Source organism: Tupaia chinensis, unplaced genomic scaffold (assembly GCF_000334495.1).
Source record: "Tupaia chinensis unplaced genomic scaffold, TupChi_1.0 Scaffold144336_1, whole genome shotgun sequence".
Classification (NCBI taxonomy): domain Eukaryota; kingdom Metazoa; phylum Chordata; class Mammalia; order Scandentia; family Tupaiidae; genus Tupaia; species Tupaia belangeri.
In genome coordinates, this window is record NW_006204194.1 from 535,341 (window position 1) to 546,609 (window position 11,269).

Sequence of the window (11,269 nt, forward strand, 5' to 3'; positions counted from 1 at the left end):
GGCGGTGGGACGTTCCCCCGCGGCGCGGCCGCCCCCGAGCGCGTGTGGACGCCCGGCTCTTTCCTTGGCGTCTTCTGGAGCATCTCGCCGGTCCTTCCACGTGGCCCGTTTTGCCTGGGCCTGCTGGGTTTCCCCGCCCGGCCGCTGGTTTGTGCGGCGTTTGTTTCTCTGCTGCCGGGTGCGAGGGGCAGTCAGCGTGGGTCTTCCCGGAGTAAACGGGCTGTTGTGCCACTGAACTGCGCTGTTTCAAACCTACAGAGCTCCTCAGGTGCCATATTTGCAAAGTATTTGTCTAATGTTTGCAAAATCGGGTTTTACAGCATTTCCCAGTGAGGACCACGTTTTACCACCTCTTCCCACCTCTTCGGACATAGTGCCCTTTCTTCCTTGGTTTAGTGATTTGTTTCCTTGGTCAACTCTATTACCCCCAGTGTTTTATAATAAACAATTTCATTGAGAAAAAGGAAAGACTTGTGCACTGAGCAACTTTATACCGACCCATTAACATTTGTTGGACTCACTATATCTCCTCTTTTTTTCTGTCAATCCTTTTATTCATTAATTCATCTTTTTTCTTTTTGGCTACTTTTCAAAGGAAGTCGTAAACATCACTATACTTACTCAAACACCTCATTCACGATGCTTAACTTGTATTAGAATTTCTGATTGCTTTTTAAAATTTTTGAAGCAAAATTGATTTATGGTGGAATGCACAGACTTTATGTAATTGGGTGAGTTTTGACAAATGTAATCCAAACCTTTATCAAAATTACCATCACCCCAGAAATGTCTCTTATTCTTTGCCAATTTAAGAAATTTGATTGTGAGGTACTTGGGCTTATAAAAATGTTTTAGGCAGCCAGATGCCACATGGCTAACAGCGCAATTCCAAACCCAGACTCAGGGCTTGAATACCAAGGTTTTGTCCCCCCCCCCCTTTCTATTGCTTGTTTCCTCTTTTTCCATCCAACAGTTTTGTTTTGTTAATAAGCCAGAGCGTGCCTGTGCTTGCTAGAGAGAGGAAGGAGAAAGCACCACCAGTGGGACATGGTCATGCCACACAGTCCTTTCTTGATTTCTCTACCCTGTTGGAATTTTGAGCATGCTTGCATACATACCTGGAATGTTTTTCATGTTGCTGGGGCCAGGATTTGAACATCCCTCTAGGTCATGTGAGATCTGGCTCCCTTAACCACCAGGCACTGGCAGCCCTCCAACTTTTTTTTTTTCCTTTTAAGAATCATTTCATTTAACTTTATTTATTTAATTTTAATTTTTTTTTTGGAGAGGTTTTTTTTTTTTTTTTTTTTTTTTTTTTTTTTTTTTTTTTTTGGGGGTTGTGTTTTCCCAGGGAAAAAAAAAAACGAGAAATCACCCCCCAGAGGGGATGGTCATGCCGCAATCCCTTCTCCTCCAATCTCCTCTCGGGACGCACACGTGCCCGGTGTGAGTTTTAAGCCACCGGGTCCGGGACGAGAACCACGGTCGACTACGTTGAAGTCCAGCGACATAGCCATTACGCTAACTGCTGGTTCCCTTTATTTTAAATTTTGACCACAGAGAGAGAGAGAGAGTGCAGGAAAATGAGAAAGCAAGCTGCCAGGTCCGGGATAGAACCAGTCAGCCATGTAGTAGTCCAGGGTCCTTAACCACTAGGCTACTTGCTGGCCCCTCCCTCCAACTTTTTATTTTGATGTTTTGCACCTACAGAAAAGTTGAAGTAAGTAATTTAATAAACACTTGTACAGCCATCCAGAGTCTCAGGGTCACACTTTGCCACTTTAGTTTTACCTTTCTCTTCTCCCTGCCTTAAATCCATGCATGCTGTTTTTTTTCCTATTTCATACACACATTTACACATGATGCACATGATATGGGTTGGTGTGATACAGACATGTATTTACATACATTTAGTCTTTTTATTGAATTACTGAAAGCATGTTATAGACATTGTGATACTTCACTATGAAATACTTCTGCCTGGATCTCCTAACAAAAAATATTCTTGAACAAAACTAATGTTAATTCACACCTAAGTACTTTATTATCATATCTAATATGAAGCCCATATATAGCTAGGTGTTTTTTTTTTTTTGGTATTTATTCTGATCCAGGATCCTGTTCAAGGTCATGTGTGCATTTAGTTATTATGTCTTTTTGTTCTCTTTCAAACTTGAATATTACTTTTTCTTTCTTTTATGACATTGATTTTCTTTGTTTCTTATGTTTTTGCCATAGGGTGTGTATGCTTGCTGGAGACAGATAGAGGGAAAATAAGAAGTCACAACCTGGGGTAATGGCCATGCCACAGTCCCTTTTCCTCTAGTCTCCTTTGGGATTTTTGGCACACATGCACATGTGCCTTGTGTGATATTCAAGCTGCTGGGTCTGGGACTTGAACTAGGATTGGTCATGTGTGAGTCCAGTGCCTTAGCCACTGTGCTCCTGCTTGCCCTGACAGTGATTTTTATTTTTTTATTTATTTTTTAAGAATTACTTAAGGGACCAGCAGACAGCATAATGGTTGCATTGCTGGACTCCCATGTAGTCGACTGTAGTTTGAATCCCAGACCCAGTGGCTTAAAACTCATGCTGGGTGTGTGTGTGTGTGTGTGTCTGTCCCAGATCCCAAGAGGAGACTGGAAGAAAAGGGATTGCAGCATGACCATCCCCCCTGGGGGATGATTTCTTGCTTTCTCTGTGTCTCTTTCTTTGTGTCTCCAGTGAGTACACATGCCCTGTAGTAAAAATCGCTCTTTAAAAAAATATATATATTTAGTTTTTTGGGACCAGCAAATGGAGTAATGGTTATATCACTGGATACCCATATAGTCGACCATGGTTCAGGTCCTAGACCTGGTGGCTTTAAAACTCATGCTGTGTGATGTGTGTGCATGCCCCAAATCCCAAGAGGAGAATGGAAGAGAAGGGATTGCAGCATGGCCATCCCCCTGGGGGTGATTTCTTATTTTCTGTCTGTCTTGCCAGCGAGCACACATAACTTATAGCAAAAATCTCTCTTTCTTAAAAAAATACATCTTTAATTTTATTATTTCTTAAATTTTTCTACAGAGCATGTGTGCTCATCAGAGAGAGACAGAGAAAAAGAGAGAGTGAGAAAAAAGTTACCAGGTCTGGGACTCCAACTGCAATTAGCTATGTGGGAGTCCAGTACATTAATCGCCATGCCACCTGCTGGCCCCTGGCACTGATTTCTTTAAAAATTTACTTTATTATTTGGGGACCAGGAGGTGGCATGGTGGTTAAGGTGCTGGACATTCCCACATGACCAACCATGTTTTGAGCCCCAGACCTGGTGGCTTGCTTTCTCACTTCCTCTCTCTCTCTCTCTCTATTTCTGTCCTCCTCTCTGGTCAAATTTAAATAAATGAATGAAAAAATAAATAATTTTTAAAAATTTATTATTATTACCATTATTATTATTTGACCAGAAAGAGACAGAGAGAGAGAGAAAGGGAAAGTAAGAAAGCAAACCACATAGGTCTGGAACTCAAACCATGGTCAGCCAAGTAGGAGTACAGGCCCCAACAGTGATATTTTTTAGAAGACCTAGCTGGCCATTTTGTAGATTGTCTCTCATTATTCAGTTGATTTTAATCATCATTAAATTCAGGTTCTTCATTTATGGCAGGAAATTACCTAAGTGAAATGATGTCTTCTGTACATTATCTCAGGACGTACACAATGTTATTGGTGGTCATACTTAGATTGTGTGATTAAAGTGCTGTTTGCCAGAACCTCCACTTTTTCCCCTTTGTAATTAGTAAGTTGTTCTTGGGGTGGTACTTTGAATTCCTTGCTATTTTTAAAAATTTAATCTTGGGAACCAGCAGTTAATGTAATGGCTATGTCGCTGGACTCCCACGTGGTCGACCGCAGTTCGTGTCCGGGACCCAGTGGCTTAAAACTCACGCTGGGCGCGTGTGCGCGTGTGCCCAAGATCCCAAGAGGAGAATGGAGGAGAAGGGATTGCGGCGTGACCATCCCCCCTGGGGGGTGATTTCTCGCTTTCTGTCTCTATGTCTCTCTCTGCTCTATGTCTCTGTCTGTCTGGCGAGTGCACGCGCCCTATAGCGAAAAACCTCTCCAAAAAAAAATTAATCTTTATTCATAATGTCTTATTTTAATATAATCAGATGTTTCAAGACTTCTTTATGTTTTGTACTGTTTCTTAAGAAACTATTCTTGAGGGACCAGCAGATGGAGTAATGGTTAAATCACTGGACTCCCATGTGGTTGACCATGGTTTGAGTCCTGAATCTGGTGACTTAAATTCATGCTGGGCACGTGTGCGTGTGCGTGTGTATGTATGTGCGTGCCCAAAATCCTGGGAGGAGAATGAAGGAAAAGGGATGGCATGGCCATTCCCCCCCCAAGGGGTGATTTCTTGTTTTCTGTCTCCCTGTCTCTCTTTCTCTCTGGCGTGTACACGCACCCTATAGTAAAAATCACTTTAGAAAACAAAACGAAAAGAAAAATAGTTCTTGGGGCCTCCTGGTGGCATGGTGATTAAGGCGGCTGGATCTCACATGGCCGATTAGGTGGTTTGAGTCCCAGACCCAGCAGCTTGGAAAACACACTGGGTATGTGTTTGAGAGTGCCAAAATCCCAAGAGGAGAATGGAAAAGAAGGGATTGCTGCATGACCATCCCCCTGGGGGATGATTTCTCTCTTTCTCTTTCTCTCTCTTCTATCTTGTGAATGCACCTTCCCTACAGCAAAAACTAAAAAAAAAAATAAATAAATAAAAGAGACTTTTAAGGTCTTCAATAAACTTTTCCAAGCCTTTGCCACAGATTACTATATAGTTTTTGGATTCTTTTTCTTTTTCTTTTTCTTTTTCTTTTTCTTTTTTTTTTTTTTTTTGCTGCAGGGCCATGCACTCACCAGAGAGAAAATGAGAAGTTACCCCTCAAGGGGAATGGCCACACTGCAGTCCCCCTCTTTCATTTTTGTCTGGGTTTTAGGCATACATGCTCATGTGTTCAGTGTGTTTTTAGAGCCACCAAGTCTGGGACTTGAACTACAATTAGCTATGTGGGAGCCAGCCACATTAACCACCATGCCAACCAGCTGGCCTTGTTTTGTATTTTGTATGGGGTTTACATTTTAAAAAATATATTTAGTGGGGTCAAGCTGGTAGCATGGTGGTTAAAGGCTCTAGACTCCTACATGGCTGCCTGTGGTTCAAGTCCCAGACCTGGCGGCTTGCCTTTTCACTTCCTCTCTCTCTCATACTCTCTCCTTCTCTGGTCAAATTAAAGTAAATAAATACATAAATAAAATAATTATATATATATACACACACACACACATATATATATTTATTTAGTGGGGCTGGCAGGTGGTGTGGTAATTAAGGTGCTGGATTCCAATGTGGCTGATGACAGTTTGAGTCCTAGACCCAGCAGCTTGCTTTCTCACTTTCTGTCTCTTTCTCTCTCTATGGTCAAATGAAAAAATAATAATAAATAAATAATATTTTTAAGGATCAGGCAGGTGGCATGGTGGTTAAAGGTGCTGGATTGCCACATGACCAACTGCAATTTGAGTCCTGGACTTGGTGGCTTGCTTTCTCACTTTTCCTCTCTTTCTCTCTCACACTCTATCCCTCTCTGGTTAAATTAAAATAAACAAATAAAACAGATAAAGTTAAATAAACACTTCTTTTTTAAAAAAGAAATTTTAAAATTTAATTTTATTTATTCATTCACTTATTTTAATTTTACTAGGAAGACACAGAGAGAAAGAGAGAGAGAGAGAGTGAGTGCGTACAAGTGAGAAAGCAAGCCACCAGGGAAAGTAAGAAAGCAAGTCACCAGGTCTGGGACTCAAACCATGGTCAGCCATGTGGGAGTATCCAGAGCCTCAGCCATCATGCCACCTGCTGGTCCCCAAAAAGTAATTCTTTAAAAAAATATATATAATTTTATAGTTGGGGGCCAGCTGTTGGCACAACAGTTGGGGCAGCTGGATCACTGTTGAATGCATGTACTTTGCGGCAAAAACCTTAAAAAAAGTGAGCTCAGGCCAGCAGGTGGTATGGTGGTTTTGTCTGACAGACTTAACACACTTAGTATTTTGTTTTGTTTGTTTTAGGTTTTTGCCATAGAGTTTATGTGCTTGCCAGAGATAGGGAAAGTGAGAAATTACCCCCCATGAAAGATGGCCTTGCCACAATTTCTTCTCCTCTATTCTCCTTTCGGAATTTTGGGCATGCATGCATGCACACATACCTGACATGCTTTTCAAGATGCCAGGTCTGTGACTTCATCTTTAATCAACCATGTGGGAATCCATCTTCTTTTTTTAAAAAAATATTTATTCATTTAATTCCATTTGTTATTATTTTTTAATCCGAACAGAGAGAGAGAAAGGGGAAGTGAGGAAGCAAGCTGCCAGGTTCAGGACTTGAACCGTGGCTGGCCATGTGGGAGTCCAACACCTTTATCCACCATGCCACCTGCTGACCCCAGAATCCATCTTCTTAATCATCACACCATCTACTGGCCCCCACACTTAGTTTAACAACTTTATTGAGATATAATTTATATACCCTATAATATACCCCCTTTGAAATATATAATTCAGATTACTACTATATTCATTAGCTTACATATCCATCACAAAAATCAATTTTAGAATATTTTCATCATTCCCAAAAAGGAAAACCCATACCCATTATGATCACTCCCCATCTCCCTAGTCCTTCCCAGCCTTAAGACATTATCTACCCTGTCTCTCTGCATTTGCCTATTTTGGACATTTCATACATATAGCTATACAATAGGTGGTCCTTTGTTTCTGGCTTCTTTGACTTAGCAACATGTTTCCCAGATTGATTCACATTATAACATATTTGTATATTTTGCTCTCTTTTTTTGGATGAATAATGTATGGATTAATTTTAAGTTTTTAAAATATTTTTGCTATTGGTCACATGCACTTGCCAGAGAAAGATGGAAAGAGACAGAAAGTAAGAAATCACTCCCTGTGGTAGATGGCCATGCTGCAAACCCATCTTTATTCTCTTGGGAATTTGGACATATATGTACACACACACTTGCCCAGTGTGATTTTTGAGCCATCAGGTTCAGTTCTTGAGCAATGGTCTTATTTTGCATATATGAATATCAGTTATGTAATTTGCAGATTTTTTTTCCATTCTGTGGATTGTTTTTCACCTAATGACATTCTTTGAAACACATAATTTTTTTTATTTTTAAAAGGAATTATTTTATTTAGCTTTATTTATTTAATTTGACCAGAGATGGATAGAAAGAGAGAGAGAGAGAAAGAGAAAGTACGAAAGCAAGCTGCCAGGTCTGGGACTTGAACTGTTGTTAACTGTATGGAGGTTAAGGTCAGAATGAATCATAGGCCTAAATATTAAAGCTAAATCTATAAAACTCTTTTAAAATAAAAAAATAGAGGAGGCAAGCAGGGGATGTAGTGGTTAAGGCACTGTATTCTCACATGACCTATCATGGTAAGAATCTTGTACCTGGCAGCTTGAAAGACTAAGCAGGGGGTTGTGTGCATGCATACATGAGTGCCCCAAATCCCAAGAGAAGAATGGCAGAGAAGGGATTGCAGTATGGCCATCTCCCCGGGGGATGATTTCTCACTTTCTATCTGTCTCTTGCTGGCAAGTGCACACGCCCTATAGCAAAAAGCTCTCTCTCTCTCCCTCCCCCCCCCCCAACCTTCGCCCCCCCCCCCCCCCCCAAAAAAAATATATATGTATATATATATATACACTTTTCCATTCAGATGTTGGATATAGCTACTCTAGAAGGCACAGAGAGCAGTCAGGTTCTGGAGACTATGTTCAGAGATAGAATAGTCAGAATTTATTGTCTCCAGTGAAGCTGGATGAGGTGAGCAATAGGTAGGTATTACTGGAACAGTGAGTGTTTGGGACGTAGACACAGACCAGGTGGGAAACAGGAAAGGAAGAAAGACAATACTTTTTTGGAAGCAGATTCTAAGCATTTATGAAGTTAGGCAGCCAAACTGTCTTATCTGTAGGTGAAAGGTCATTTACTCCCTGTGTTCTGACTTAGAACAGCATTGAGACATTTTTTCTGTGGTTTTTTTTTTTTTTTGCCATAGAGTGTTTGCACTTGCTGGAGAGGGATAGACAGAGAGAGACAATGAGAGGGAAAGTGAGAAATTACCCCCTGGAGGGATGGTCTGGCTACAGTCTCTTCTCCATTCTCCTCTTGGGGTTTTGGGCATGCATGCACATACGCCTGGCATAATTTTCAAGTCTCCAGATCCAAGATGTGAACCACAGTCGGCTATGTGGGAGCCAGGCACCTCAACCACCATGGCTGGTTTCTGGCCCCAAGTATTGGGACATTTTATTATAGAAAAATAGTTCTTTAGTCCTGAAGTGTCAGCATGTACTGGGAGAGCGTTCAATGTGTAGAAAGCCTTGGAGACTACCTTCTCTGATGGCAATGGGGAAGAGAAAGACAGGTTGAGGGAAAATTATTATTTAATTTTTGTGGGCTTCAGAGAAATGTCGATGGTAGACATCCAAAGGCAGGGCTAGAGAAACAGTGGGGGAACAGGTAGGGAACCACCCCCAATATATGAATAACATCAAGATGAGTTTCTTACAATATATATTTTGTACCACCCCCAATATATGAATAAGATCAAGGTGAATTTTTTTACAATATATATTTTGTACCATTGTACTACTGAAAATAATAATACATACATATGCAGGAAGATATTAATATAAGAGTTTTTTCTCCCCATAGGATGTGTGCACTCACCAGAGACAGAGAAAGTGAAAAATCACCCCTCAGGGGCATGGCCACACTGCATTCGCTTCTCCATTCTCCTCAGGATTTTGGGCACACACACACATGCCTAGTATGGGACTGGGACTCTTACTGTAGAGTTGACCACGTGGGATCTAGTGCCTTTACTACACCACATACTGGCTCAGTAATATGGGATGTTTTAAACACAGTTTTTCTTCATTTGTTTGTTTTTACTTGATAGAAGACATGTTCATTTGTCAGAGAATGAGAGGACACAGAGAGAAAGGGCCCCTCAGTAGGGTGTGGTTACACTACAATCTCTTTTTTTACATTTCTCCTTCCCATCAGGATTTTGGGCATGCTTGTGCATGTGCCTGCCATGGTTTTCAAGCCACTGGACCCACAATGGCAAACTGTGGGATCTAGCTTTCAATATATTAAATATCTTAATTATATATTTTTCAAAGCCCATTCTAATATCCTTCTAGTATATCGTGTATACTAGTGGTCATTTGTTACTGCACTATGGCACTCAGGCTCTCCTTTACTGATAATGTCTTAGTTTTCTGGACTGCTATAATGATACATTAACTGCGTAGTGTAAAAACAAAAGTTTAGGGCCAGCAGGTAGTGTGGTGGTTAGGTGCCAGACTCCCATATGACTGACTGCAGTTCGAGTCCTGGACCTGGCAGCTTGCTTTCTCATTTTCTCTCTCTCTCTGGTGAGCATGTGTGCCCTATAGTGAATAAAAAATAATGATAATTAGATAATTTTTGAATGTATTTTCAAAGATAGGAAGTTAAGTTCATGATGAACACCAGAAAATTAGGTATCTGGTGAGGCACTGCTTTCTGGTCACAGATGGCGCTATCTAGCAGTGTCCTTATATGGTGGAAGGGGCTTATAGTAGAGGGTATAGTTGGAATGGCAGTTTTTGTTAAGGAGAGGGAATTCAGAGTTGGAGAAGAATTTCATAAATGCAGAATACTACCTGGATTTACTGTAATCTCCCTTCTAAATTAAGGCAACTTCTTGAATAACTTATAACACTTGTAGTGCATTCTGTTAAAAAATATGCCTTTTTTTGGGAGGGGGGGTCTACAGACTGTTCAAGCATTAGGTGGGGTAGTACTAAGCGTGGTAGCAAATCCTGCATTCTTGGCTCAGGCTTATCAGATGCTAGCAGTTTCTTCTGTCTCAATCTTTGTGACTACCTAATACCTCTGAAGATACCCGAATGCCCCTAGGGAAAGTACTGCCAAAGTCATGAGAAAGACTTGTTCTCTTACAGGGCACTAGCACTGTTCTCAAAGGCCTAAATTTACTTACAAGTTTACTGGGATATAATTCATGTACCATATGATTCACCTATTTGAAGTGTACAAAATACTTATTTTTAGTGTATTTGCAAAATTATACAACCATTACCACTAATTCTAGAACATTTCATCATTAATATGGAACCTGTACTCATTATCAATTACACCCAATCTCTTCCTTATTTTCCTGTTTCTGGCAATCTGTCTGTAGGGATTTGCCTGTTCTGGAAATTTTATGTAAATGAGATCAGACACTATGTAGACTTTTTTCATTGAGCATAATGTTTTCAAGATTCATGCATGTTGGAGTATGGGTCAGTATGTCATTCTTTTTTATGGGAGAAGAATATTCCACTGTGTGATAATTACATTTTGTTTATTCATTCATCAGTCGGTGGCTATTTCTTTGAATTGCTTCCTCTTTTTGTTTATCACAAATAGTGCTGCTATAAACACTCATGCTCAAGTTACATGTTTGGACATATATTTACATTTTTCTGAATGGTACCTAAGAGTAGAATTGCTGGATAATATAATTCTGTATTTTACTTTTTTAAAATTTTATTCATTTTCTACATTAATTCACTATACACCATCACAACACACAAATGACTTTTCTATCCAAAATACACTGTGCATTGGCTCAATCAAGCACATCAACATAGATGTTCTCAGCAAAATAATTTTCCAATTCTTATGTCCTGCATACCTTGCCTTTTGTTTTGCCATCCTTGATTCCCCATCCCCCACCCTCTGCTATGTCCCATCCTCCTCCCCCATTGTCCCTGGCATCCACAGCTGCCCTCCATGCCCTCCCCCCCCATTCAATTGTTCTGCCAATGAGCTTAATTAGTCTAAATATATCCAATAGCTAGCACAGCTGACACATACCTATACATGTCTGACTTTAGGCATAGACCCCAGTGAGTAGAATGAACATTCTATAAAGTAGTACCCTGCTGTGCCCATACAGCTCGCTGCAGTCAACAAATGTGCATTTTTTTTTCTTTTACAAAATGATACGAACAGTTTTACTGTCGGCGTCCGCCCCCAGGCTTAGCGCTATTATGGAAGAAGCAGAAAAGATGAGACAAAAAGATAGAGTGGAAACGGACACAGGCAGCCTGAGCCTAGGTAGCCCAAGCAAC

General features: G+C 40.6%; 1 protein-coding gene across 1 annotated transcript in view; it reads left to right on the top strand.

Annotated features, from left to right (window-relative positions):
• Positions 1 to 6: 6 nt before the first annotated feature.
• Positions 7 to 11,269, top strand: part of LOC106733661 (zinc finger protein 329-like) — a gene marked incomplete at its 3' end in the record, with an annotated part of 17,739 nt that continues 6,476 nt past the window's right edge. The window contains exon 1 of the mRNA XM_014583482.1: positions 7 to 268. The remainder of the gene's footprint in view (positions 269 to 11,269) is intronic.